A 24,779-nucleotide genomic window follows, 5' to 3' on the forward strand; every position below is an offset into this window, starting at 1 on the left:
GATATATGCAAATGAGCCCTTAAGGACACCAGGTGTTCCAGCTGTATGTCGATTCTGAATGCCCATGACTTATTTCTTATTAAGTCAATTAATGGACAAATTCAGGCCAATAAAGCCAAACTCCACTAGCTGTGGACATGTATGTTTCGCACTTCTTATGGCCTCATCAGCACAGCATAAATGGAGTGCTTGGCTAACCTTTGGAAACACAGGGTTGTTGTACCCAACTGATGTCCATAACCATTAGGGCATCTGCAAAATATCCCAGCTAACAAACTAAAACAATGAGTAACAACGTCACACAGACAAATACATATTTTTTCCAATTTTTCTTCTCACTTCCTTCATATTGTTACCTGCTTTGTTTAATCTTATATTAAAGCTTAATCGATTATCAGTGATTACCACATTAAAACCTTTAAAGTAGTTCTAGGTTTAAGCTGTGTCATCTGATCCGATGTCTTTTCCATCCAGCTTAAACCTGTAAGTTATCAGATCTGATGTTATATCCTTTATCAGCCTTGCCAAAAGACTTCAGATCTAGAGCTCTTCCTTTTCTACCCATAATCCCGTGTTTACCCTATCTACCTCAAATCTCATTTGCTGCCTTATAGACTGCAGTGCAATGGTGAGCTCCATCCATTTGTGTTTTTAGCAACAGAATGTCAGTTCTTCCATTTTGCTTCCTTCTTTTAACCTTTGTGGGTTTTAGGGTGCAGTTTTGGAGTTAATTTAGCTTTCTCGGTTACATTTTAGTCTGTGTGAGCTTCTTGGATGTCAGGCTCTGTGGTGTTTCCACATTTTTCTTCTGAGCATAAAAAATTAGTATTGCCATTTAGTGTGCTGCTCCATTTAGGGTAGTAGGTAGATGGGTAGGTAGGTTGTTAGGTTTAGGTGTTTAGTGTGCTTTTTCTTCCCTTTGATTATTGTTTGGCCTTGACTGTTTTCTTCAAATTTTCATTACTGATAAGGAGAAAGGTTTTAAAAAATGTATGGTATGTGGACACAAATTGCTTTTTCAAGTATGTGGACCCAAATTGCTTTTTTAAGATTTGCACAATCTGTGTCTGCTGCTTCAGCATGGTGAACCTTGATGCCGAATGCAGTGTGTGCTGGCTTTGGTACCCGGGAGATGAATGAGCACCATTGAAGAAGTCTGACAAGAGTGAAAGGAGTCAGAGTAAGGACAGCTCTAAGGACCAGAAGACCCAGAATAAAGACCAAGGGGACCACAAACTAGTGGCTCCTGCTTCCTTTGATCACCCTGATCTGATGATCCACAGACCTTTGACTCCTTCGGATTCTTCATTACTAAGTTTGGCTCTGTTATCTTGGAACTGATCCCCTATGTTGCTGTCTTCAGTAAAGTTTGTGGCCCCAAATATGAGTGTCCTCAGTACTTTTTGCCTAAGGAGATGGGTAATTTAGGCAGAATCCACTCTCCCTTTTCCCTGGTTACTCCGAGGGAGCTTTCACCTGAACCTTCACCTTCTCCACCTCAGATCCATGCCTCTCTGGTACAAATCTGATTATTGGACACACATTTGTTTGCTCTGGGACAGTCTGTACTTGCAGGCCTCCAAGTCACCCTACATACAGGACCCCCTGCTTCTTCCACCCCCCCCCGATTCTCTAGTTCAGGAAGGTCATGGGAAGAGTTGCTGCAAGAAGATGCACCTAGATTCCATAGAGGAATCTCTTGCTGAGGATACTGACCTCGAGGAAGGAAAGTGTTCCCCTGCAAAGATGCTGCCTTTGTCAATATTATAGAACTTCTTCATCGGTGCAGGGGTTGGACTGTTGAAGTCCCCTCTCTGGAGGAGTCAGTCTTTTTGTATGACTTTGGTGCAGGCCCGTCAATGTCCTGGGTGGTTCCCACACCCACAGACACTCTTATCAACCTGATGTACTGGAGAGCATGGAAGGAATCCGATATGGTTGAACCCAGTCCCAAAAATGGTAAAATCTTGGCTCCCTCAAAGGACTGGCCACATTGGAGTAAAGGACCTGCAGTTGATGTCATCATGGTGGTGGTAGCCATCCAAGAAGAATGCTTCAGTGGAGAGTTCCTCAGTCCATCCCCAAAACAGGGGTTCTTGGGTGTTGGACCATTTCCTCAGTCCATCCCCTAAACAGGGATTCTTGGGCATTGGACCATTTAGGAAAGCACACCTATACTTCAGCAACTTAGCTCATTTAGCAAGACTTCAGCAGGACATAGTGTTAGAAGTGTCAAAGCTAGTTAAGACACAGCAGGCCCAAGATATGCCAAAGACTCTTGAGGTGCAGTTGTCCACTATGTAGTTGATCACTAATGTGTCTGTCTGTTTTCCAGTACAGCTGATGGCAGGTCTTGCCCAGCAGGTAGGCCTGGATGCAGTTATGAATTTTTTGGTGAATGCTTTAAGGTGTTCTTTGACACTGTCCCTTTTGATAGATTCTCTCTGTTTTGGCCCAAATGTCAAGGACATGTTAACTAGGAATGAGCAGGAAGGAAAGACACTGTCATCAGAGTGCACTTTGCCATCCCCCAGCAGTTCTTCTCCATGAACCAGAAGGGAGGAAAGCATTTCTTTTCACACAATTCAAAGCAGTCTTTTCAGGACACTCCTAGTGAGGGTGACACTCATGATGGGGAGATGCAGCCAGAATGAACACCACCCACATGGCAGGGGCAGTCTGCAGAACCAGGGCTTCTACGTAGTTCATTCTGGGATGCTCTTTCAGTGCACCTGAAGGGATACCTTGTTGTCCTACTCAGGACAGTCAGGGGTTGTTTGGCTGTCAACCTAAAAGCTTGGGAGGCCATCAACTTGGATATGTGGGTGCTGAGAGTCGTATCCAGAGGTCATACAAGTCCATCTTTATTTCTGCAGAGAGAAAATGCAAAATCGCTCCCAAGCATTCCACCTCATCAGGGAAGACTCTCATCAGTTGAGATTCAGAAGCTGCTGACAAATTGAGTCATCCAAGAAGTTCCACCAGACTAATGGGAATCTGGGGTCTATTCCAGATTCATTTTGGTACCAGAGAAGAACAAGGACCTGAGACCAGTTTTGGATCTGAGCAAACTGAACCGTAATTTCAAGCAGATCAAGCTCCTGATGGTCATGTTGCTGCTGAGGAAGGATGACTGGATATGCTTAATAGATTTCAAAGATGCCTACTATCATATAAAGATTGCAAGGCACTCCAGGAGATTTCTGCTCTTTTGGTTGGGAGCCGATCATTATCAGTTCGAGTGCTGTCCTTTGGTCTCACCACAGCCCCCCTGAGTCTTCACCAAAAGCATGGCAGTTGTGGCAGCTTTGCTCAGGCTGCAGGGGTTTCAGGTCTACTCATACTTGGATGATTGTCTGCTCACTGCCTCCATGAAGGTGTCATTGATCTAAGCTCAGAACTCCTTACTCCACTTGTATCTGTCCTTAGGAAATCACAGAGAACTATGAGAAATCCAATGTACAGCCTGTTCAAGTGCTGGAATAGACAGGCTGACATTTGGATGCAATTTCTCAAACAGCAAAACTTCCAGTTCCCAGGGTGAACTGTCATTGAACAGAGGCAACTCATTTTTCTTATTCATAAGCATCCAGCTTCAATGGTAATGATGTTCTTGGGTCAAATAGAAGTATCAATGTTCCTGATACTGCATATGAGGTACCATATGGAGGATACTGCAGTGGACATTAACTCATTGGTTGTAAGTAACGCATGCCATGAACTTTCCTAGTGTCATGACAGACATTTGTTGGGCTCAGATCAAATTGTGGTTGGAGTCTTCCCTTGTCACTGCTATGCGACCTTTCATTCTTCCCCAACCTTAGGCCTTGGTTGCTATGGATGCCTCCCTTCTGGGATGGAGGTGCAGTTTGAATAGAAGACGGTTCAGGGAATGTAGTCATCTTTTAAGGCCAATTTTTACATCAGTGTCTTGAAGATGAGAGCAGTCATCCCAGTGTTGCAGGTCTTTCAGGACCTTCTTCCCAAGGGTGTGATCTCTGTTCAAATGGGCAATGTCTATGGTCTGGTCTTTGAATAGACAGGGGAAAACTTAGTCTTATTCTGTTTGTCAGGAAGCCACAAGAGTGTAGCAGTGGGTGATCTCCTCTCCCCATTTTCTGATAGCAGTTTGCACCCTACAGAGTCCAGTATCCTGGTGAACAGTTTAAGCTGGAACATTCTTATTTCTCATGAGTGGTCCTTGAGTGTAGAAGTAGCAGCTCAGATTTTCTGATGCTTGGGCACCCGTTGCTGCAATCTTTTTGCCACCCCATCCATCAAAAATGGCAGCAGTTTTTACAACCTGGTTCTTCCTTTGGGACACTCTCACAGAGGGATGCTGTTCTGTATGCTTGGCCCCTGGGACTTCTGTACATATATCCATCTACTTTTTTCATAATAAAATTTTATCAGAAAGCAGCCTATTGCAGTGACCATGATTCTCATTGTCTGGTTCCATTTTCTGTGGCCTCACCTTTGACACCCTCCATGGGGCCTCGACCCCATCCTGGGGTTGGCGTTCTCATCTGGTGAGGATTGCCCTGCCCAACCTTAATACCTTCAAATTGACTGCATAGTTTTTCCAGTTCCCATGATGGTCAGGGATCCCAAACTCTCTGACAGAGGAGTTAATATTTTATCCTCTTCCCAGAAACCCTTTAAGTGGAAGATATACACTAGCAAATGAAGATGTCTTGCAATTTAGGCTTCATCATAAGATTTAGATTCCTTTTCAGCTTCTCTTGATGCTTTTCTGGATTTCTTGCTAAGCCTTTTCAATCTGGGTTGAGCTATTCCATTATCAAGGTTCAGCAGGTGCTATTTTGAATTTTCACAGTGGCAGAGACTGCATCCCAGTAGAGGCTCTGAATATTTGTTAGGCTTTCATACTTTTATCCCCCATTTGGAATCCCATCCCTCCTTGGGATTTGCCTTTCATGCTCTGTGTTAACTGGCCCTTCTTTTGAGCCTTCAGCCACTATTCCTTTAAAATTACTCCCTGGAAGACCATTTTCTTGGTTGCTATTACTTCAGCTTAGCAGGTTGCAGAGCTGCAGGATATCTGATTTTTCAAAAGGATAGTGTTACTTTTAGGACTGACTCCCTCCTTTTTGCTTCAGAGTTCACTTTGAATAAGCTTATTTACTTACCTGTGTTTTTTTTTTTCAAACTTCAGTAATAAGGGTGAATGTTTGCAACATTGTCTGAATATTTATACACAACTTAGATTCTATTTGGAAAGAACTAAAGCCTTCAGAAAATTGGAACGACTCTTTGTCTCTTTTTCCAAAACCAGGTTGGGCAGGCCAATGTCAAAAACAAACCTATCCAACTGGCTGTCTGCATTTCTTTTTTGAGCAGAAATTTGAAATGAAAGCTCTTGTTAGTCTTCTAAAGGTAATTCTACCACAGCAGTGGCTATATCTAGGGATATTTTTCTCCAGAGCTTCTATTGACTACATTTGTGCTGCTGCAGCTGCTTGGGCTAGTACTCGTACATTTGTATCCCTTTAGAAATTGGATGTGCAGTCGAGGTCCAGGCCCTCTTGGTTCCACCATTCTGCAGAATGTTCTCTCATTGGGCCTCACTGGGATGATACATGGCTGGGGACTCTGTCCCACAGGTTAAAGCTGGACAAAAAAGCATCTGATACTAAAGTTCTGTCAATATCATAATGGTAGATGTGTGTTGCCTATTTCTATCTGGTTCAACCATCCATTCCTCCTACTCCCCTCCTGTTGGGTTGTACTGACCATAGCATCGGATGACCAAGCTATTGCAATCTTTCCTCCTTCAGGCCCTATGTTAAGATCCTGGTGTGTTTCTCACATGTTTCTGTTAATGTAAGAGGCGAGTCAATCTGAGGTAGATGGGGAAGTAAGGGATTATGGGTATAGGAGGCAGAGCTGTACGATTGAAGTCTTTTGGAAAGGCTGGCATTAGATCAGAGTTGGATCTGAAAAACCACAGGTTGAACCAGATCTGTCATTATGGAAAGTACATAATTTTCACCCCCCAAGCACTATGTGCTAATTTCTTCATTTTCTCTACTTGTATTTTGCCTTTATGGTTGCTCACTCTTACTGGTTCCTCTTTTCTGGTAATTTTCTAGTAGAGGCATGTATGTGTCAGTGTATAACAGAGTACAACGGAAATGTGTACTTTTGTCTAGGAGTAACTGTGACATGCATTTCTTCATAGTCAGAATGCCCCCTGATCCTCCTGTGGGCAGCAAATGTTTGTTTTGCAGCATCTGCATCTCTGTGGCTGTTCGTTTGTCATACATGTTCTTCATTAGATCACTGTTGCAGTGTTCTTAACAACTGGGACTTTCCCCACAAAGATCTCAACAGTCTGGTCAGCCATCTGAAGCTCAGGATCCTTCCCCCACAAGACATTTATATATACTTTAGACATGCAACAGAATGCTAATGTAAGAGGTGTATATATCAGTGGCATTTTCAGAGCTTTCTTCTACATGTATCTATGCAGACATCCATCAACATTGCGAATAGTTTCTGTTCTCTTCTGTTGGTTACAGTCTTTGAAGCTCTGGCAGATACATATGCTACCAGTGATTCTTTTTTCCTATGTTATATAATTTGTAATTTTTTCTTTCTTATGTCTGTGTTAAAAAAGGAATATGCAGCTGCGGTAGACAAGTACTTTATTGAAACTATCATGCTAGCTTTGTATTTTGTATTGTGGTAAAACGCTCTTTAAGTTCTATCAGGTTTTTCAGGGTTTTGCTCCTAAAACTCTTGGATATTACCTTAGGACCCTTGACTTTTACTGGAAAACAAGAGGCTATAATTGCTGGAGCATGTGGTTATGTTATCCATTTCTCCATCTTTGGAGTTTGATTCTCCAGCTAAACAGAAGTAAATGGATAAAATACTAAAAGAAGTGAATGACTTGGGACAGACCCTCCACTTCTTGTTCTCTGTCAGACATGGGCAAATCCAGTGAATCACTTTTGTAACACCCAGACTGTCAGCATATTCTGGGCCCTCTAGTATTGCCCTCCTAGATGTTATGACCTAGGATAAAAGCCTTTCCCTTGCTACCCACAGTCCTTCTGACTCTTCTCCTGTCTGCTGTCTTAAGATGAGTTCCCTTGAACAGAGAGTTGTAATGACTGCAGGTGGATGGGGTGTTCACTAAGTTCTCATCAGATAAAGAGAATCAAGTTTTCAGAATTGTGATCCATCCTTCAACACCCAAACCTCTGGTGGATTTCCCACATAAATGACAGCAGAAGAAAAAACAGATTTCCCCTCCTTCTACTGTTAGACACATTTTCTCTGAGAAACCCCTTCCTCAAACCAATCAAGAAGACTGATTTGCTTTGGCTCAAGGACTGTTAAAGGCTGTTCAATCCTTACAGCCATAAAAAACTACTTTTCCCATTCTCATGAAGAGGATCAGTCTGAGGAAGAGGGCTTTTACTTCAGATGAACAGAGTCACTCTAAAGAAGAGGGTGTGGCATATGTTTCTTGGATCCCTTCTCCTTCTGATTATGTCAGATATGGAAGATTCACTCCTCTGACTTTCCTAATGAGCAAGTTTATTTTGGTGGGAGACTATATAAAGGCAGAAGATTTTTCTTTTAAAGTGTGAAGGGAAGGGAAGGGAATGGAGAGTCAGTGCAGTATCAGTGGCAAAACGTATAGCACAGCTGCCTCTGGTTTAGATGTCTGGGGGTTCTATTCCCATACCAGGTAGATGAATTGCTGACACTGCAGTTCAGCATAAGGGGGTGTTGTGCTCCTGAGTGTGTTGTCCTTCGGATGAGAGTTTAAACTAAGGTCCCTTCTGCTGGAGTTGGTGGTTGCTCAGGTTGGGGTAAAAGATCTTGTGGCACCTGACCAAACTGCAGAAGTATGCGAACCAAAAACTCCACAATAAAACCACTGGTATGTTGATGCTGTAAAAAATGCTGGTAGTCCACAAGGTACAGCAAACAAGTTAATGAGAAAAGAAAGCTGGTAAGCACTTTTGTCCTTAGCAAAAGAACTTCATCAGACCTATGGAAGAGAGTAGGGGAAGATCCTTGGTGCCCTGGCAACATTTCCCATAGTAGTATAAATAACACTTTGGGTCTCCCCTGAAATGAGACTACAAGCCTAGTGGCACTAACCTGGCCAACAAAGGATGGATAAATAAACATCTGACACACAAAAGCGATATTTTGACCTTTGTCAGTATGGATGTTCCTAAACCTTTGGCTATTTTCCCAGTGCTTAGACCATTAGATGATTCCATTTTAGCAGTTTCTCTAACTCCAGATTCCCAGTCTTTAGCTCCTAAAAGATCAGATTTTTAGAGTACAGGATTCACACAATTATCTTCATAAAACACTATTGCTGACCTTGCTATTATCTCTTTGGACTTGGAGAGAAGGTAGTCAAATTAATTATTGCTCCTAATTAACTTCCTAATGATAAGTAGAGCAGATTCCTTGACAGGTTCAGAAAAAAAAGTTTATACATCTACAACTTTGTCATTTAGGGCTATTAATAGTCAGAAACATGTGACAAAATTCCCTTTAGCTAGGTTAGACAGCAGGCCAGAATATTTCTAAAATTCCTAACCTAAACTTGAGATAAAAACTTGAAGAAATGATTTTAGATTAGGTGATGCCTGTGGGTGCAGCTGTTGATTTGGGACAATTGCTTCTATCAGGAGGGTTAAACTTTATTATATGTACATAGTTTAGTGTGTTTCTTTTTGAGTTAATAGTGATTTTGGGGTATTTTTTGGTGTTTTTATTTGTTTGGGGGTTTTCATTAAAAAAATATCTTGTAAAAATGACATAGGTTCAAATGGAGTTAACAAGAAACACCTGTATAAAGTAAAAATAAAAGGACCAACCTGCCAAACATTCATGGGTGCATATAAGACAAAATCTGGTAATAGACTTTTAAAAAAGCTGACCTATATAATAGGTGGGAATAATAACGTCTTATCATAATGGCAACACTATACATATTATTTTGGAATGTGAATGGCCTCATAGGTATAGACAAAAAGGTGAGAGTATTGAATTATATTAAGAAATGTTAAGTGCAAATAGCAAGGCTACAGGAGACTCATTTGGAAAGATGTGAAATATATAAAGAATTTTAGGATGGATATTCAGCAAAATATCAGGGACAAAGGAAAAGGGGAGTACTTGTACTAATTGTTAGAAGCATACCTCTCAACCTCTTAGCACTAAAAATCTGGACAAAGGCTTAAATAATGGGGGACAAATGGCCAAAAATAGGTACAGATTTTAAAATTGCTGTTATAAACTTAGAAAGTTGCTAGAATGACAGAGTTTGTGTTGACATGCATTTTCTGAAAGATATAAAGTATGAAACTCATATATATATATATATATATATATATATATATATATATATATATATATATATATAACTATTTAGTGACTTTAATCCTCAGCAATTTGCCAGAAAACCACAAATTTTATGAAGAACAGACCAAAAATAAGAGGCAGAAATCTGGACATTCTGCAAAAATTTGGACAGTTGAGTGGTATAGTTAGAGGAGTTCCAATAGTGATAGAAGTGGAAAAAATATAATAGTGGTACATTTGTGATAGTAAGGGGCAACTGGCAAGGAAGGAGGATTACACTGACATGTATTTATATTCCACCTAAAACTGTTATTATGGAATTTAAGCAATTTCTGGGAGAACTAATCCACTTTTAGCAGGGAATATTACCTATAGGTGGGGACTGGATCTTGATTTATAACAGTGAGGCTGTATCTGAGTGACCTAGAATGGAAATGCAACAAAAAAGGGTACATTTTTGAAGAAATTTATGAAAATATTTGGTATGGAAGATGTGAATTCAGTAGTAGGAATGCAGAGAACATTTATAGGTTCATAGGTAAGTACTAGGCTATCTGCCCAAGGGCATTTATAAGCCTAGCCAGAATGTGCTGGCTTTCGCCACCCCCTTAGATTAGTTCCCTATGCCTCTGTCCAACAGAGCCATTAGTTCCCTGAGCCACTGTCCAGCAGAGCCAGTGCAGTGATTCCCGGGGTAAATTATCTGTTTCCCATCCACCCGTCAAGGTTTCTCTTGAAGAGTGTTAGTGAGGGGCTCTGCCTGATGTATATTGGAATCCTGTTCCAAAGCATGGGGAGTCTCTGGGAAAGGAATCTATCCCTCCAGCATGTCCTATTTTATGTACAGATCAAGCATATTTTCATCAACTACAGGACAAGTTGTGGACAGTAATTACTAAATAGTTGAAGGATTTTGTCTGGGAGGGGAGGATGGCAAGGGTTAAGTGGGATAAGTTGAACCTTCCAATAGAGCAAGGTGTTTTAAGATTACCTGCTATGAAGGCATATTTTAGAGCTACACAGTTAAGACTGGTATACATAACAGAAGCAAAAAGCTACATTTCAAAATGGAAAGGGATGATGAAGCAGGGGAAAATTCAAGAAATAAGGAGAGAGTGAAATTTTGGATGCAGATCCTACATAATATTATATTCATAAAGTTGCAGAAAGTATTTTAAGAACTAAGCCAACTCAAGAATGGAGAAAGAAGATTTTGCTGGTAGAGATGACTGCAATTAGGAGTACAGAGAATAGGCAAGAAGTGGCTGGAATTTACTGGAGAAAACTAGTGAATGAACCAAGGTAGTGGGAAAAATGACTAGAGAAGAAAAGGTAATGGAATGGGAAGAGGCTTAAGGAGGCATCTGGACTTCAGGCCAGGGACTGCCTCCAATATTAGGGACTGATGTCAAAGTATAGACAAAGAGAAAGGGTAGGAGAATCCTATGTGCAAGACCTGTTCTGGTTGTGTTTTTAGTTGAATTTGGAAAAGAAGCTCTCGATAAAAAGGGATAATTCATAGGGCATATAAAATATTGTACAGTAACTGTAGCAGTTAATCAGAGGTGGTTAGAAAAGATTGGGAAGAGAGACTGGATAAGCATTTCACAGGGAAACAATGGGAGGACATATATTGAATTCCAAATATGCAACATTCTAGATGATTTAGTATTTTTGCTTGGAAGTGTTTGCATAGGTATTTTAATACCCCAAGCAGACCCCCAAACAATTTTCCTCAGGTAGATGTCAAATATTGGAGATGTGATGGGGAAGAAAGAGATAATGAAAGAGTGTCATGAGTTGGCATATTTTAAAAAATTCCATACAGAGTACTCAATCAGAAATATTGGGTGAGCAAATGGTTATGACCAATGAAATGACTCGTGCTGTGACACAGGATCTGAATTGCTTTGACATAGTAAGGCCTTGTTAATTTTAATTCTGGTGGCTGCCAAAAAAGTAATTAGTATAAAATGGAAATCAAAGGTTTAACCTAACTGTATTTGGAGTATTGAGTATTGTACAGAGTTATAAGAATTGGAAGTGGGATCTTTAGAAAAGGGTAGGAGCAAATTGCATTGAAAAATACATGCAGAATAATGTTTTGGAGGAGTGAGGTTTAGGGGAAGGCAGGAATTTATCAATTTATGTAATATTGGACTGATAATTATACAAAATAATATATAATTTTTGTAACTGGGAACACATCAATGTGGTTTCTTTCTTTCATATAAATGTTGTTTGCCTATGTCGTTATGATAATTCAATAAAGGTGTTAAAACAACTTCCAAGAAATGCTTCTTTCTGTCATTCAAGTTTCTAGATGTTGTAAAATGTTGATACAATTCTGCTGATGCAGCATGTAGAGCAGCTGCTACTCTGTCCTCTGTAGGCATGCATGGTTAAGGCTCCATCCTTTACCAGAGGATGTCAAAACTCAGTTCATAGGTTTATAGGGATTACTAGGCTAATGGCTTAAGAGCTTTTATAAGCTGAGCCAGTATAAACTGATTTTACCCAATATGTGGCCCCTAGAGGCAAGAGGATGGCACACATTTGTGCCTATGCCTTAAGTATGTTACAGATTGCCTCTGTCCATAAGAGAGACACTGCACTATCCCATGTGTGAATTTGAAGTTTCCCATCCATTGAGACAAACTGCATAGGAAGTGGGCCAGAGAAGGGCTGTGCTTAACATGAATAAGAAGCCTATTCCAAAAAAGGGGCAATCTCTGAGACACATCTCTCTCTGTCTATCTCTCTCTCTCTCTCTCTCTCTCTCTCCAGCATGTTTGTTTGAGTTGCTGACTAAGGTTTTAGATCCCTAAACCTTGTCAGCAACTCAAAACAAAACATGCTTAAGGGCAGGAATTTTCTCTGGATAAAAATTTGTTTTGGGGTCCCACAGCTGAAGTTTTTAAACTTAAACGTAAGTCCCTATCTCATCAGATGGGTGGCCAACTGGCTCATGGACAGAACCCTCAAAGTCAAAATAGGCACCTCTACCTCCAATAGCAAACCTGTCACTAGCAGAGTTCCCCAGGGATCTGTCCTGGGATCCCTACTGTTTGGCATCTATTTCTCAGAGGTCCAGGCAGAGACAAAAGGCCTGTGGCTGACCAGGTTTGTGGATGACTGTAAGTTGGGTGCTGTCACTGACTTCCCAAATGATGTTAACATACTGCAAGAGGGTCTCACAGTAACTAATGACTGGTGCCAAAGTCATGGCCTCAAGCTAAATGGCAAAAAAATGTATCATCATACCATTTGGCAAAAACTCAACTCCTACCGATTACCACATTAACAGCAGCCCCCTAAGCACACAACCTGTGGTGAGACCTGAGCACTCAGGTTGGTAACCTCACATTCAACCATCATATAGTGGCAGTGGTCAGAAAAGCCTTTTACTTGGCTCATCTCATAAGTAAAGGGATTGTATCTAGAAAAAAGGAGGTTATTACCTCTCTGCACTCGTCCCTCATTAGACTGATAATTGAGTATAATGCCCCATTTGGGATGTATCTCTCCAAGCATCTGCATCAATTGGAAGGGCTACTGAAATACCTCACAGAGAGAATCCATGGCATCCAACACCTGTCCTATGCAGACAGGCTCAATTCACTATCGCTCTCCTCAGTATTGTACAGATTGCCCAGGGGTGATCTGTGTCTCGCCTACAAGGCAATCTCAGACCCTGCCCTACTAGAGATACTCCATATCCATCAAGCACTACCCACTCAAAAGGCCTGAATCCAATATGCAACATCAACAAAACCTTCTGGAGAGAAGTTTGTCTCCCAGAGGCTGCCCCATCTCTGGAATAGACTTCCCATACAAGTCAAACAAAGCACCTCACTGACCCTTTTCAAGCGCAACCTTGATGAGTGGATGGGAAACCACAAATTTGTCCCAGGGGTTCCACCTGTGTCCCCCACTGTCAGTGATGACAACTGCTGACTGAGGTTTCTTTTTGGGGATAAACTCTTGACTAGGCTTGTAAGGGCCCCAGTGCCATTAGCCTAGTAACCTCCTATGATTAAGTGATGCAAAGGGTAAAACACGTTTTTTTTTTCTCCAATACCCAGATACGAGATAAATCATCCTGTAAAACCAGGTCCTTCCTTTAGACAGCTGTCCAAATCTAAACAACATAAATCAGGCAAGGTCAATAGATCTCTTAAGAATAAGCAGAGGGGCTTACAGGGCACTGGCTGTAACAAAGGCCAGCCCTAACTATACATTTCCACCCCCCTTCCCCCTTTGTCTTCTCCATCTCAGACAATTAACCCCTTTGCACAGAATTTCTGGCAAGCTTTCTCTTTGCCTACCATTATGGGAAACAAACACTTCAGATTCTTGAGTATAAAATATCATAAGAAGTTAAAAGCTTCAATAAAATTCCAAGCCAACCCTCTCTGGCATCCATGAAGTTCACAAGCATCAGGAACACCTTATTGTATGCTATTGTTTTAAGCTTTCTTTTATTAAGATTGATAGAAGTGACTCCACATGTATAGAGAAAAAGATTGTAGTCCCCAGGAAAGAAATACAAAAGAAGCTGATTCTAGACCTCTCTAGACTCTATGGCATTTTGAGGGTTCCTCACTTCAAAATGTTCACCTTCCTAAGTCTTATTGCTTCCTCTGTGCTCAAATGCTCTGTTGGTCACTCTGAATTTAAAATATGCTTTTTTACACATTCCTATGCACAAAAGTCTAAGAAAATACTTATGATTCACTGTCTTGAGCTTGGATTATTCGTTTACCTCTTTATCCTTTGGGCTTTCTGTAGCACTAGGGGTATTCACAAAGTGCCTGGCTCTGGTTATAGCCTTTTGCGGGCTCCAGGAAATTCACATCTAGCCTTAACTGGAGGATTGTCTAATTCAAGCAACTTCCATTTGAGGCACTGAAAGATTGAGTTCTGTATTAACCTTATTCAGAATCTGGGATTTCACTCTCAGTCTAAAGAAATATTTTGTAATCCCTTATTACAGAGTGGTGGTCTTAGTTTTCCTAAACAGAAACTAAATTACAGACCGCCTTTCTTCCACTAGACAAAGCAATTGCTTACAAAAGCTATTTTCTGAATTTGACAAAATGGAGGTCTTCCTCTATCCGAGACTTTCCGTGGCTTCACCTGTTTTCATGGTCCCTCAAGCTAGGCTCCATATGAAGAAAATTCAGTGGTATTTCAGTGCAGTGTGGACCCAGCACAGGAACTGTCTCTCTCAACACATTCCAGTTATTCCATGTCTAGGTCAGGACTTACTCTAGTTGGCCAAACAGGTAGGCTTTAGTATGGGAATACTGAACATTGCAACAGATGGCTCAGACTTTTCTTGTAAATAAGCTCCTCATACAACCAAGGCTTGGGGGGTGTATGGAGCTCTTTGTACAGGAAAAGTCACATCAGTATCAAGTTGATTATGACCCTGATCAGTGGTCTCAATGGTTTTAAAGCTCTTCAGCTAATGTGGACACCAGGTGTGCCTATAAATATTAACAGACTCTACTGCACTTATGTGGCGCATAAAGAAACGAGGTGAGTCATTTTCTTATTCCCTTTGTAGTTCAGCCATGGCAGCTTGGGAAGTGTCCACTCAACACAATCTCTTTCTCCAAGCTGTCTACATTTCTCTGCCATCTGAATACTGTGTCAGATTCTCTAAGCAGGTCATGAGTATTTAAGAGAGGTCTTCTTTCAGCTCGTGCATTAGTTTTGAGTTCCTCAGACAAACTTGTTAGCATCAGTTCAAAACAGGCAGCTGAGTGCATTTTCTTCCAGAACTCATTGCAAACAAGCAATGGAAACAGACACCTTCTTGCTAACCTGGAAGAAGTTTCTTTATACCTTTCTACCCTTTCTTGTAATTCCCAAAGTGCTTCAAAAATTAAGATGGGTCAGTCTGAGGATACTGCTGTTGACCGCCTTTTGGCCCAGATGATATTGTTTTTTCTTTTTTGCTCAATAAAATAGCCAGGGGGGTGTCTTTCTGGATTTACTTTTGTACAAGGATCACTGATAAATCCCAATCTATATACCCTAAAACTCACAGTATGAATGATAGGAATTTAATGTCTTTCATGCAACTATTCGCTCTCTGGACATGCTACAAATTTTTAGTGAGGCTACAAAACCTAACACCAGAAAATTGTATTTATCCAAGTTGAAAAGGTGTTCTCTGTGATGTCAAAGTAAACAGCAGGGGTACCTCTGGGTGTTCAGTATCTCTGAGTTGTTTCAATCTGACATGTCCGTTAAGGTACATCTTTCAGCTGTCTGCTTGTTTGTCACTGGATCTTCCTTCATCTCTAATCAGGTCAAATGGTTTCTTTAGGGAGCTCTCCATTTTAGACCTCCGAGGAGAAGAGTTTCTCTCTTTGGGATCTGAACTATGCATCAGAAAAATCTAACTCTTCCTCCTTCTGAGGCATCTTCTAATTCTTTTTTTAAATTCTGACCTGGAAGATTACCTTGTTAGTAACATTAACCTCTGGTAGAAGTGTTTCTTAAATAATGGCGCTTTTGTACATTCCCGTTTTACTGTTTGTTTCATAAGGATACAACAATTCTAATCATGCCTTCTTTCATACCTAAAGCGGTTTCTGAATTCACTCTTAGACTATTCAGCTTCTTGCTTTCTTTCCAAACCCTCAAAATTAATGGAGAAAAGATTATTTGTTCATTAGATGTTCATAGACAGCACAGGTTTTACTTAGAAAAGACAGCTGACCTAAAAGAATCTAACCAATTGCTGGAAAGAGAATAGGTTTTCCAGTAACTAAGTAAACTGTCTCCAAATGGATCTGCAATGCATTTTTCTTTTGTATAAATCATGGCAAACAGATGCTAAGAGTAGTTAAAGCCCAGTCTGCCAGAGCAGTAACTACTTCAGGGGCTGTCATACAGGGGGTAGACGCTAAAATCATTCCTGAAGCAGCCACTTTGTTCTCAGTCCACATCTTCACTAAACATTGCAAATTTGATTTTCCAGTCTAGATCAAGAACTGGATTTGCCAAGGTTATCTTTCCAGCATCCTAAATTCAGGGAGAGTACCCTTCACCCAACCTGATAAAGCTCTGAAAATCATCCCAGATGTTAAGAATACTGCAGTATTGATCCAATGAAGAACATAGTCAAATTATGTAGGTAACTTGCAATAATGGTACCTACTCAGAGCACTGGTAACAGTACCTGTACCATTCTTCCATTCCCTGTAGGGGTATTCATTTGAAGTTTTACCTTTTGGCTAGGATGAAGAGTTCAGTGACTTCTTTCCACACCCTAAAACCTTTTGTACTCTCAAAATTCATTCTGCTATTAATATTTTTATCTTATGCTTCTGGTTCTGACCTTTCCTTAAGAAGTTATGTCAGTGTTCTATTCAAACTCATTGTGTGTCTGGGTAAGAAAGCTCTGAAAATAGCACAAATGTGCATACCTTCTATGCTAGCACACCAGAGCTTGCATGCAGCAAATATACCACTTGTGGAGGAAGAATCCCAGGTTTAAAATGCTGGATAGATGAATGGGACCTTTGTGGGAAAAGTCCCACATCTTAAGAAAACTGCAGTAGTGATATGCCATTATGGAGTGTTACCGACATAGTGTTATGTTCCCCCTTGTATGTTTTTCCAGGTGTACCAAAATAACTGTGGGTTTACCATACAACCACTGATAACCTGGGTAAATTGCTACTGATGGTTTCAGATCCAATGGTGATTTTCATAAAATCTGTACCATTGTGCTATTAGTTTTGACAAAGTCCAATAAATCCATTCCCTCTTCTTTCAATACTCTTGTCAGTCTCAAATTCTTTCTGCAAACCATATCTTCCATGGTAACTAACTGGTGCTGCTGTGCATTTTCTGCTTGCTGAACTAGTTCCTCCATTTTGTTTTGCATTTTAGCTGCTTGCTGCTTAACAGGCATCTTGACACACTGTTGATTATGGAGAAAATATCGTCAACTTCAGACACTAAGAGATGAAAAATATGCCACAAACAAGCATCTTGTAATTTCCTTAAAATTCAGTCAAATCAATTTTTATTATCCATTGAAGATTTGTGAAATAACTGGAGTGAGCAAGAGAGACATGCAGCCTTGTCAAACACTGTGAGACTTTGCCATAGACATTCCTATTTTTGAAGCTATGTTCTAAGGTCTTTAATACAAAGGGGCTCTGCTCAACTACAACTAGATGGATTAAGAAACATGTAACAAGTAAATGGCAAGTTTGTGTTTATTTTAATTGTGCAGAATGTGTTTTTTTTTTACAATGTAGTATCCTCCCATACAACATGGGGAGGATGCCATTGCAGCAGGGGTGTTCCTTTGCAGACATATGCTTGACATTTTACAGCCTTTTCTGTATTAAGATTTTATTTCAGCTGTACCCTTCATGCAATAATCACACTGTCATCTTTTTTGCATAATTGGTACAATGGAGCTTAGTCTGTAATGGTAGCTTTTACTTTTATAATAATGTGATTTTTGTGATTTTAATCTCTTGAGTGATAAATAAGGCATGCTTCCGGAGTAATATGTTTTTGGCATCATACTTTGTAGCAGAAATCACAGTGATGAAGTCTAAACCTCTTCTGCAACATCCACAGAACAGTTTGGAGGGACAGGTATATCTAGCAGAGAATACTGCTGCTCTGGAAAAGACTCCCCATCCACATAAAACAGTTCATCCCTGTCCATGTTCAAGAGCAACTTATATTTATGAATCAAAAACACAATGGGAAACTGCAAATTACCCCGGGATATGCCCCTGCACTACTAATGGTCAGCGGCAGCTCCTTCAAGTTTAAACTCTTGCATGTGTCCCCACAAAATATCTGTGGTATGATCCCAATTTTTCTGCTAGATCATGGGATGGGTAAGGCCAGTCTTTAACAAAATGGGATAGGTTAATTTGAGTACAAAAAAGGAAACTGACTAGGCTTAAAATGACCTGAAAGGGCAGTGAGCCTAGTACTTGTCTATGAGCCTATAACCCATAAAAGTAATGCTTAATGTATACAGACCCTTGTTGTGAAGGATTAAGAGGAGATATCTGTCCAGTTACTTCCACTCACATTGTATTAATGCAAGCACAATACGTTGGTGGAGTTTGCTCTGAACCACTGATGATATGGCAGTGACATAGTGCTCCTATTTTTTTTTTAAGTTGGTTTCTTTTTAATTTAGTTCAAATAAAGAATTATCAATGCAGCCATTTTGAAGCCCAGCACTGGTTAATCTATTTTGTGAAAAGTTATTTTCATACTTGCCACTAGGGTCCTAACTGAGGCAAATTCACTTTTAGTCGTCTTGCTTGAACAGATATTTTTGCTGTGGTAATTGTAGTTTGCCACCACTAAGAAGAATTCATTTAGCCAATCTATATGAAGGCCTATTTTATACATTTTATATAATGTACTGTTGATCACCACCCATTTAACAGTGAGAGTGAATTTACTCATTATCTGTGCTACATAGCCATGAACACAAAGCCCAAAAGGATAAATGTCAAGTGTGAATAAATCCACTTCCGCTAATAGTCATGTGATGATTATTAGTATTATATAACAAACTTAATTTAAAAGATATGGCTTACTGATTTTATATAGAGTAAGTCAGTGATTTTACATAGAGTAAGTCAGTGGTATAGGAAAATGTTTTCAAACTGTGCATAATGTACAAAAAAGACTCAGCAATGTCACTTTTGGCTTGCACTGCATATGTTTGCACTGTTCAAGGCATTGGATAAATACAGTTAATGCCCTTTATACTGTTGTGCTCTATTTGGAACCGTGCTGATTAAAAAAAAAACTTTTAAGGGGTGTATAGGAAAGAAACAAAAGAGGGCAACTTAAAATGTTCAGCAAGTGGAAAATTGTGATTTTTTTATCATGTAATTTTAATGAACTTGCCTCTAATTTGACATGGCATGAAGTTCAGTTCTTTATTATTTATTGGATCTTTTTGCAATTTGATTTTAGTTCACCATCACTTAAAATATTCAATTAAGTCAGTCAAATAACTCACCCAGTTACCTGTTTTTACAAATGTAGCTAATCATTTATTTTATTCTATAGCAGTTTGGTGTTTTTTTTAATTCCCACACACTTAATATATGGCTATAGAGTTGGTGAATGCTCTGGCACGTTATAATTCTATGATAATGTTTCATTGCTGTGTTGCATGTGTGTAACTGGACGACACAAGGATAAACAGGATGTATGCTTTTCAGTTAGGCACATTAACAGTGGCAGCTGTTCTCTTTTATTTTTATTATTTATATTTAACTGTGTAAGTAGATGGGTCTGAAGACCCCTTTCAGGCATGACTCAATCATGAAGGCACAGCAACATAGACAATAAGTTTGGAGAGTTTAGATAATGATATAATTTAATATACAATAAAATAAATTGATAAATGTTTCAAATTAATGGGCATAAACTCAGTGTAAAGTAATAATGGAGCTGATGTCTGTTTTCACCCAATTCAACCTTTGAGTTATCAGATCTGATTGGATCCGACCTCCACAACTTTTTGGAAGTTGTAGATCTAGGGCTCTGACTCCTCCCCTACCCATAATTCCCCCAGGTCTAATTTGGTGCTTCCATTGGAAGGACTTGGTCTATGAGGGCTCTGATCTTCTTTAACAGATACCTGATGTTTGTTTGTGTTACTGCTAATTTTCCTTTTTCTGGGTGCTTTTCCCCATATAGTTTTACAATTTCCGTAAACCTTTTCCTAATTATATAAAAAAAAAAAAGGCAAACCAATAAATAAAAAGAATCTTTTCAGGAGATTTTCTCTTGTCTTCCTATCTGATCACTGAGTTTCTGCGATTTACCTACATTTCATTCCCTTTATTTTAAGGGACTAACAAATGTTTCTCAGCTAGGGAGACTGTACTTGGATGTGATAGTTTTGTACTGTTTATCTGGTAGTGAAGTGCTCAGCCTGCAGGATGAAATTTCCCTCACAGGACCCACACTCTTTATGTATGAAATGTCTGGTTGTAGCACATCTGGACTCAGACTAAGGGCAAGTGTCTCATTTGGCACTAGAGTATTACAGCGATGCAGGACAAATTGGTACTTAACGACAGTCTACCCACTCAAGTGGGTATATTGATTCCTTCTGTTGTTTTAGTGTCTTCTTTCCCAGGCAAGAAGGTCAAGAAATTAAGATTCTGGAAGGAGAAAGAAAATGAAAAATCTAAAGACAGAGAGGAGTTATAGGGAAAATCTAGAAATCACTCTCTGGATCCAGCACCACTTTTGGATCCAATCCTAAAGATTCCAAAGTGTTCTGATCCAGAAACCATTTGGATCCAATCACCAAGTCCTCCTCCTCCATGCTTCACACTGGAGCTGGTCAGTCCTAGGCTACACTACCTATTTCTACAGCAGAGGTGTACCTCCCAGCCACCTTTAGTAGCTTCATCTTTGAGGTCCATCTGTTCCCCAACAAGCCTTACTGAAGTGGAGGTGGGTAGGATGATGTGGAGGTTCCTCTGGATGCAGAATCAACTGGGTGGCCTTCTGGCACTATCCCTTTTGAGTGCACTTGATTCAGTCTCTTCTGCCTCCTCTATTGATGTCTTTTGCCCTCCCCCATGGATTCTGCATCTGAGTTCCTACATCTTGACTGGGGGAAGTCAGCTTTCTTTAGCTTTGGGGATGCTCACCAGATGACTTCCTGTTTGATTCCAAAACCTCCCTGGAAGCCCAAGCATGGCAGGGTCCTAGGAAACAGACATGTAAAGGGAGACATTTGGATTCCTCCTTTAGTCCATCACAGAAGACACCAACTTGAATGATGAAGGGTCTCCATGATCCCCTCTGGAAGACCTCCCCTTTGGTGATATCCTTAAAGTGATGAAACAGTTGGGGGTTGGTCCACAGATATGCCCTCTCCCTAAGAGTCTGTGTTGCTCGAGGCTTCTGGGGCTGGCTGTTCTACCTCTTGGGTGGTATTGCCTGCTGGTGTTCATAGATCTGGTTGGTCAGTGGGAATGGAGGGATTCTGACATAGTAGAGCTGATCCAAAGGAAACCCAACAAGATCTTGTTTACCCCAAAGGACATAGTGCACTGGAGCAAGGGTTCCCGCCAGTTGATGCCATGGTTGCAGCAGCAGCCACTTAGAAGAAGCTCTCAGAAGAGAGCACATCTAGCCACCCCATAACTGGGAATAAATGGCATTGGACAAGTTTTGGAAATGGACATATGCATCAGTGACTTTTGCTCGTGGAGAGCTGAACTATTTTGCCCATATGACATGTTTCTAGAGGGACCTGATCAAGGAACTTACCAAGTCCTTCTCGGGTAACTTACTGGTGGACATCCAGAAAATGGTACAGTCCCAACTGTCAACCTTGCAATCTTTGTGCAATGTGTACATAAATCTGCTTTTTAATGTAGCTGATGGTATGGCTGGAGCAGCAGGACCAGCATAGCCATCCACCAGCACTCCTGGATGCAATTATCTGACTTTTCAGAAGACTTCAAGATTTCCTTCCTTAATGCTGCTTTTGATGTTTTGACAGACTTTTGACCAAAGTTTAAGGAGACTCTTACCAGGAGCGAACAAGATGGTAAACCTTATCTGCCATTGGGATTTGCTTCTCCTCTCTGCAGAGGACCTTTGCCAGGAAGCAGAAGGGAAAAAATATGCAGTTCAGGAAGTCTCAATGTTTTAACAAAGACAGTCCTGCAGACAGACTGTGTTGAGGCACCAGGGGAGTGGGCAGTTTCAATGACTGTCACCATAGATGCAGAAGTGGACTGTAATATCAGGGATTTCATGGTCCATTCACTGAGAAGTCCTGCAAACACTCCTGAAGGGTTGCTCAACTGATGCACTCTGGAGGCAGTCTGGGACACTTACCCTGCATCCTCAAGCCTGACAGGCCATCACACAAGATACAGGGGTACTGGGGATAATCACCAGAGGTTTCACTATTCACCTTCTTTTTTCTCCTCAGAAAAAGAGAAGGATTTGCAACATACCACCTAGTCAGATGGAATCTACAGCAGCAGAAAAAAAGCTGCTAGAAAAAAGAGCCATTTGGCAGGTCCCCCAAGTCTAATTAGGATCTGGATTCTATTCCATTAATTCCAAAGAAAGCAGCTGACCTCAGGTTAGTCTTCGACATAAGCTACCTCAGTTTGTGAATTAGGCAAATGTCTGAATGGTCATGGTTCAATCCATTCTATCTCTCTTGAGAAAGGATGACTGGATGTTCTCTGGAGATCCAGGATGCTTACTGTCATATCAAGATAGTGAGGCAGTCCGGGAGATTTCTCCATTTCTGCCTGGGAGCCAATCATTTCCAGTTAAGGGCCCTGCCTTTTGGTCTCACCACAACCCCCTGAGTGTTTACCAAAAAGCATGGTAGTGGTAGCACCACATCTCAGACTGCTGGGGTTCTGGGTGTTCCCATATTTAGATGATTGGCTCCTTACAGCTCCAACCGGGGATCTACTGGTTCAACAAAAGGACTTCTTGCTCCATCTTCTACAGCAATTAGGGTTTACAGTTGACCAGGAAAATAGTCAGTTGATACGTATGCAACAGACAGAATTCATTAGATGTCACCTGAACAAGATCAGTCAAATTGCCAAACTCTCAGATTCCAGGATATCATCCCTATGCCAGGTAGTTCAGATTCTTCACCACCCTCTCCTCCCACAAAACTTATTCTGCAGCTCCTAGGTTTGATGACATCCGTGATCCCACTATTTTCCCTAGCAAGATATTACATGAGTTATTTAGTGGACCCTGTCATTTCAGTGGTCATTTCAGTGGTCTCTAATGTTGCATTATCCATTACATACTCAAATCCATTGGACACCCATCTGCAGGACTCACATCAGTTGGTGGTTGACCTTCCCAGCAGTTGTGTATGGTTACTTATTTTCTCTACCACCTCCTATGGCTACAATAAACACAGACACTTCCCTCCTGAGGGGTGACATTTTGAAGGCAAGATGGTCCAAGGTTCATGGACCCCCACGGAAGCCAGTCTTCACATCAGTATCTTGGAGATGAGGGAAGTCTTCCTTGCATTGTAAACTGTTGAGGACACCCTACTTGAGAGTGTGATTTCTGTCCAGTTGGGAGTACATGGCAGTATTCTGGTACATCCAACAAGTAAGGAGGGAACCTGCATGTACCCACTTTGCTTGGGAGCCATGAGAGTGTGACAATGGGCAATGTCTTCCTATTGCTTTCTTATAGCAATGCACAATCTGGGGGCTTCCAGTGTTCTAGTGGACAAGCTGAGCAGGTCCATTCTGCTTCATGAATGGTCCCTTAATCACACAGATCTTCAGTCACTTGGACCAGCCTTACTATGATCTTTTTACTTTGTACCTAAACAGCAAGTGCAACTGTTTCTTTATCCTGATCCCTCCACAGGATCAGTCAGTTTAGGGATGCTCTAGTCCACAACTGGCCCTGGGTCTTCTGTGTACACCTTTTGCCCTAGACTCTTGATAATGAAATTTATTCAGAAAGCCAGATTGTACAAGGCCAAGGTAATCCTCATTGCTCCTTTTTGGCACTGCAAGTTTGGTGCCCTTCCTCTGGCCTCCTCTGCTACATCCTATCAGGAAGGCAGGCTCCCATCCAGATATTCTGAGTTATGTATCTGAGAAGTTTCACCAGGATTTAAAGGCCTTGAAGCTAACTACATGGTTCCTCCAATTCCAACAATGGCCAAAGATGCCAGGTTGTGAGCTTTGTGGGGGTTTATATCTTGACAGCTTCACAAAAGCTGAATACTAGAAAGATTCATCTTAGCAAGTGGAAAAGTTTTATTTTCTGTGCATCTTCTATGGTACTATATCCCTTTTCAGCTCCTCTTCTATATGTCCTGGACTTCTTGTCAGATCTCCACCAAAAAGGCTTTATTTGTTCAACAATCAAGGTTCATTTAGTGGTCATTTCCAATTTCATATTGGACATAACTAAACACCCATTGCTTCTCTAAAGATTTTAAAGGCCTTTCTAAAGGGAACTTTTCTGTTGAGGCCTTCCAGTAGGGATCTTGTGCCTCCATAGATTATTGCAACTAAGCTGCAGGCCTTAACTTGGGCTCCTTTTGAACATGTAACCAAGGTGGATCTAAAAGATCTTTGTTGGAAAACCATCTTTTTGGTGACTTTTACTTCTGCAAAGATGATCTCAGAATTGCAAGCATTTTCCTGTGACTCCCATGCATGGTCTTCCTTAAGGGCAGGTGTCTTTCAAAACAAATCCCAGTTTCTTCCCAAAGGTGACATCTGAAGTGAATCTTAACCAGACTATCAATCTGCAAGTATTCTTCCTAAAATTTTCTAATAAAGAGTATACTATTCCTAATAGACATTTGCAGACCACTCAGATTTTATTTACACAGAACTAAA

The 24,779-nt window shown here is 40.7% G+C and overlaps 1 protein-coding gene across 2 annotated transcripts in view; it reads left to right on the plus strand.

The window, feature by feature from the left end:
* Window positions 1-24,779, plus strand: part of LIMS2 (LIM zinc finger domain containing 2) — a 668,134-nt gene that overhangs the window by 280,192 nt on the left and 363,163 nt on the right. The gene's annotated exons all lie outside the window — the stretch shown is intronic.

This window comes from Protopterus annectens, chromosome 4.part1, assembly GCF_019279795.1.
Source record: "Protopterus annectens isolate FY-2018-M chromosome 4.part1, PAN1.0, whole genome shotgun sequence".
Classification (NCBI taxonomy): domain Eukaryota; kingdom Metazoa; phylum Chordata; order Ceratodontiformes; family Protopteridae; genus Protopterus; species Protopterus annectens.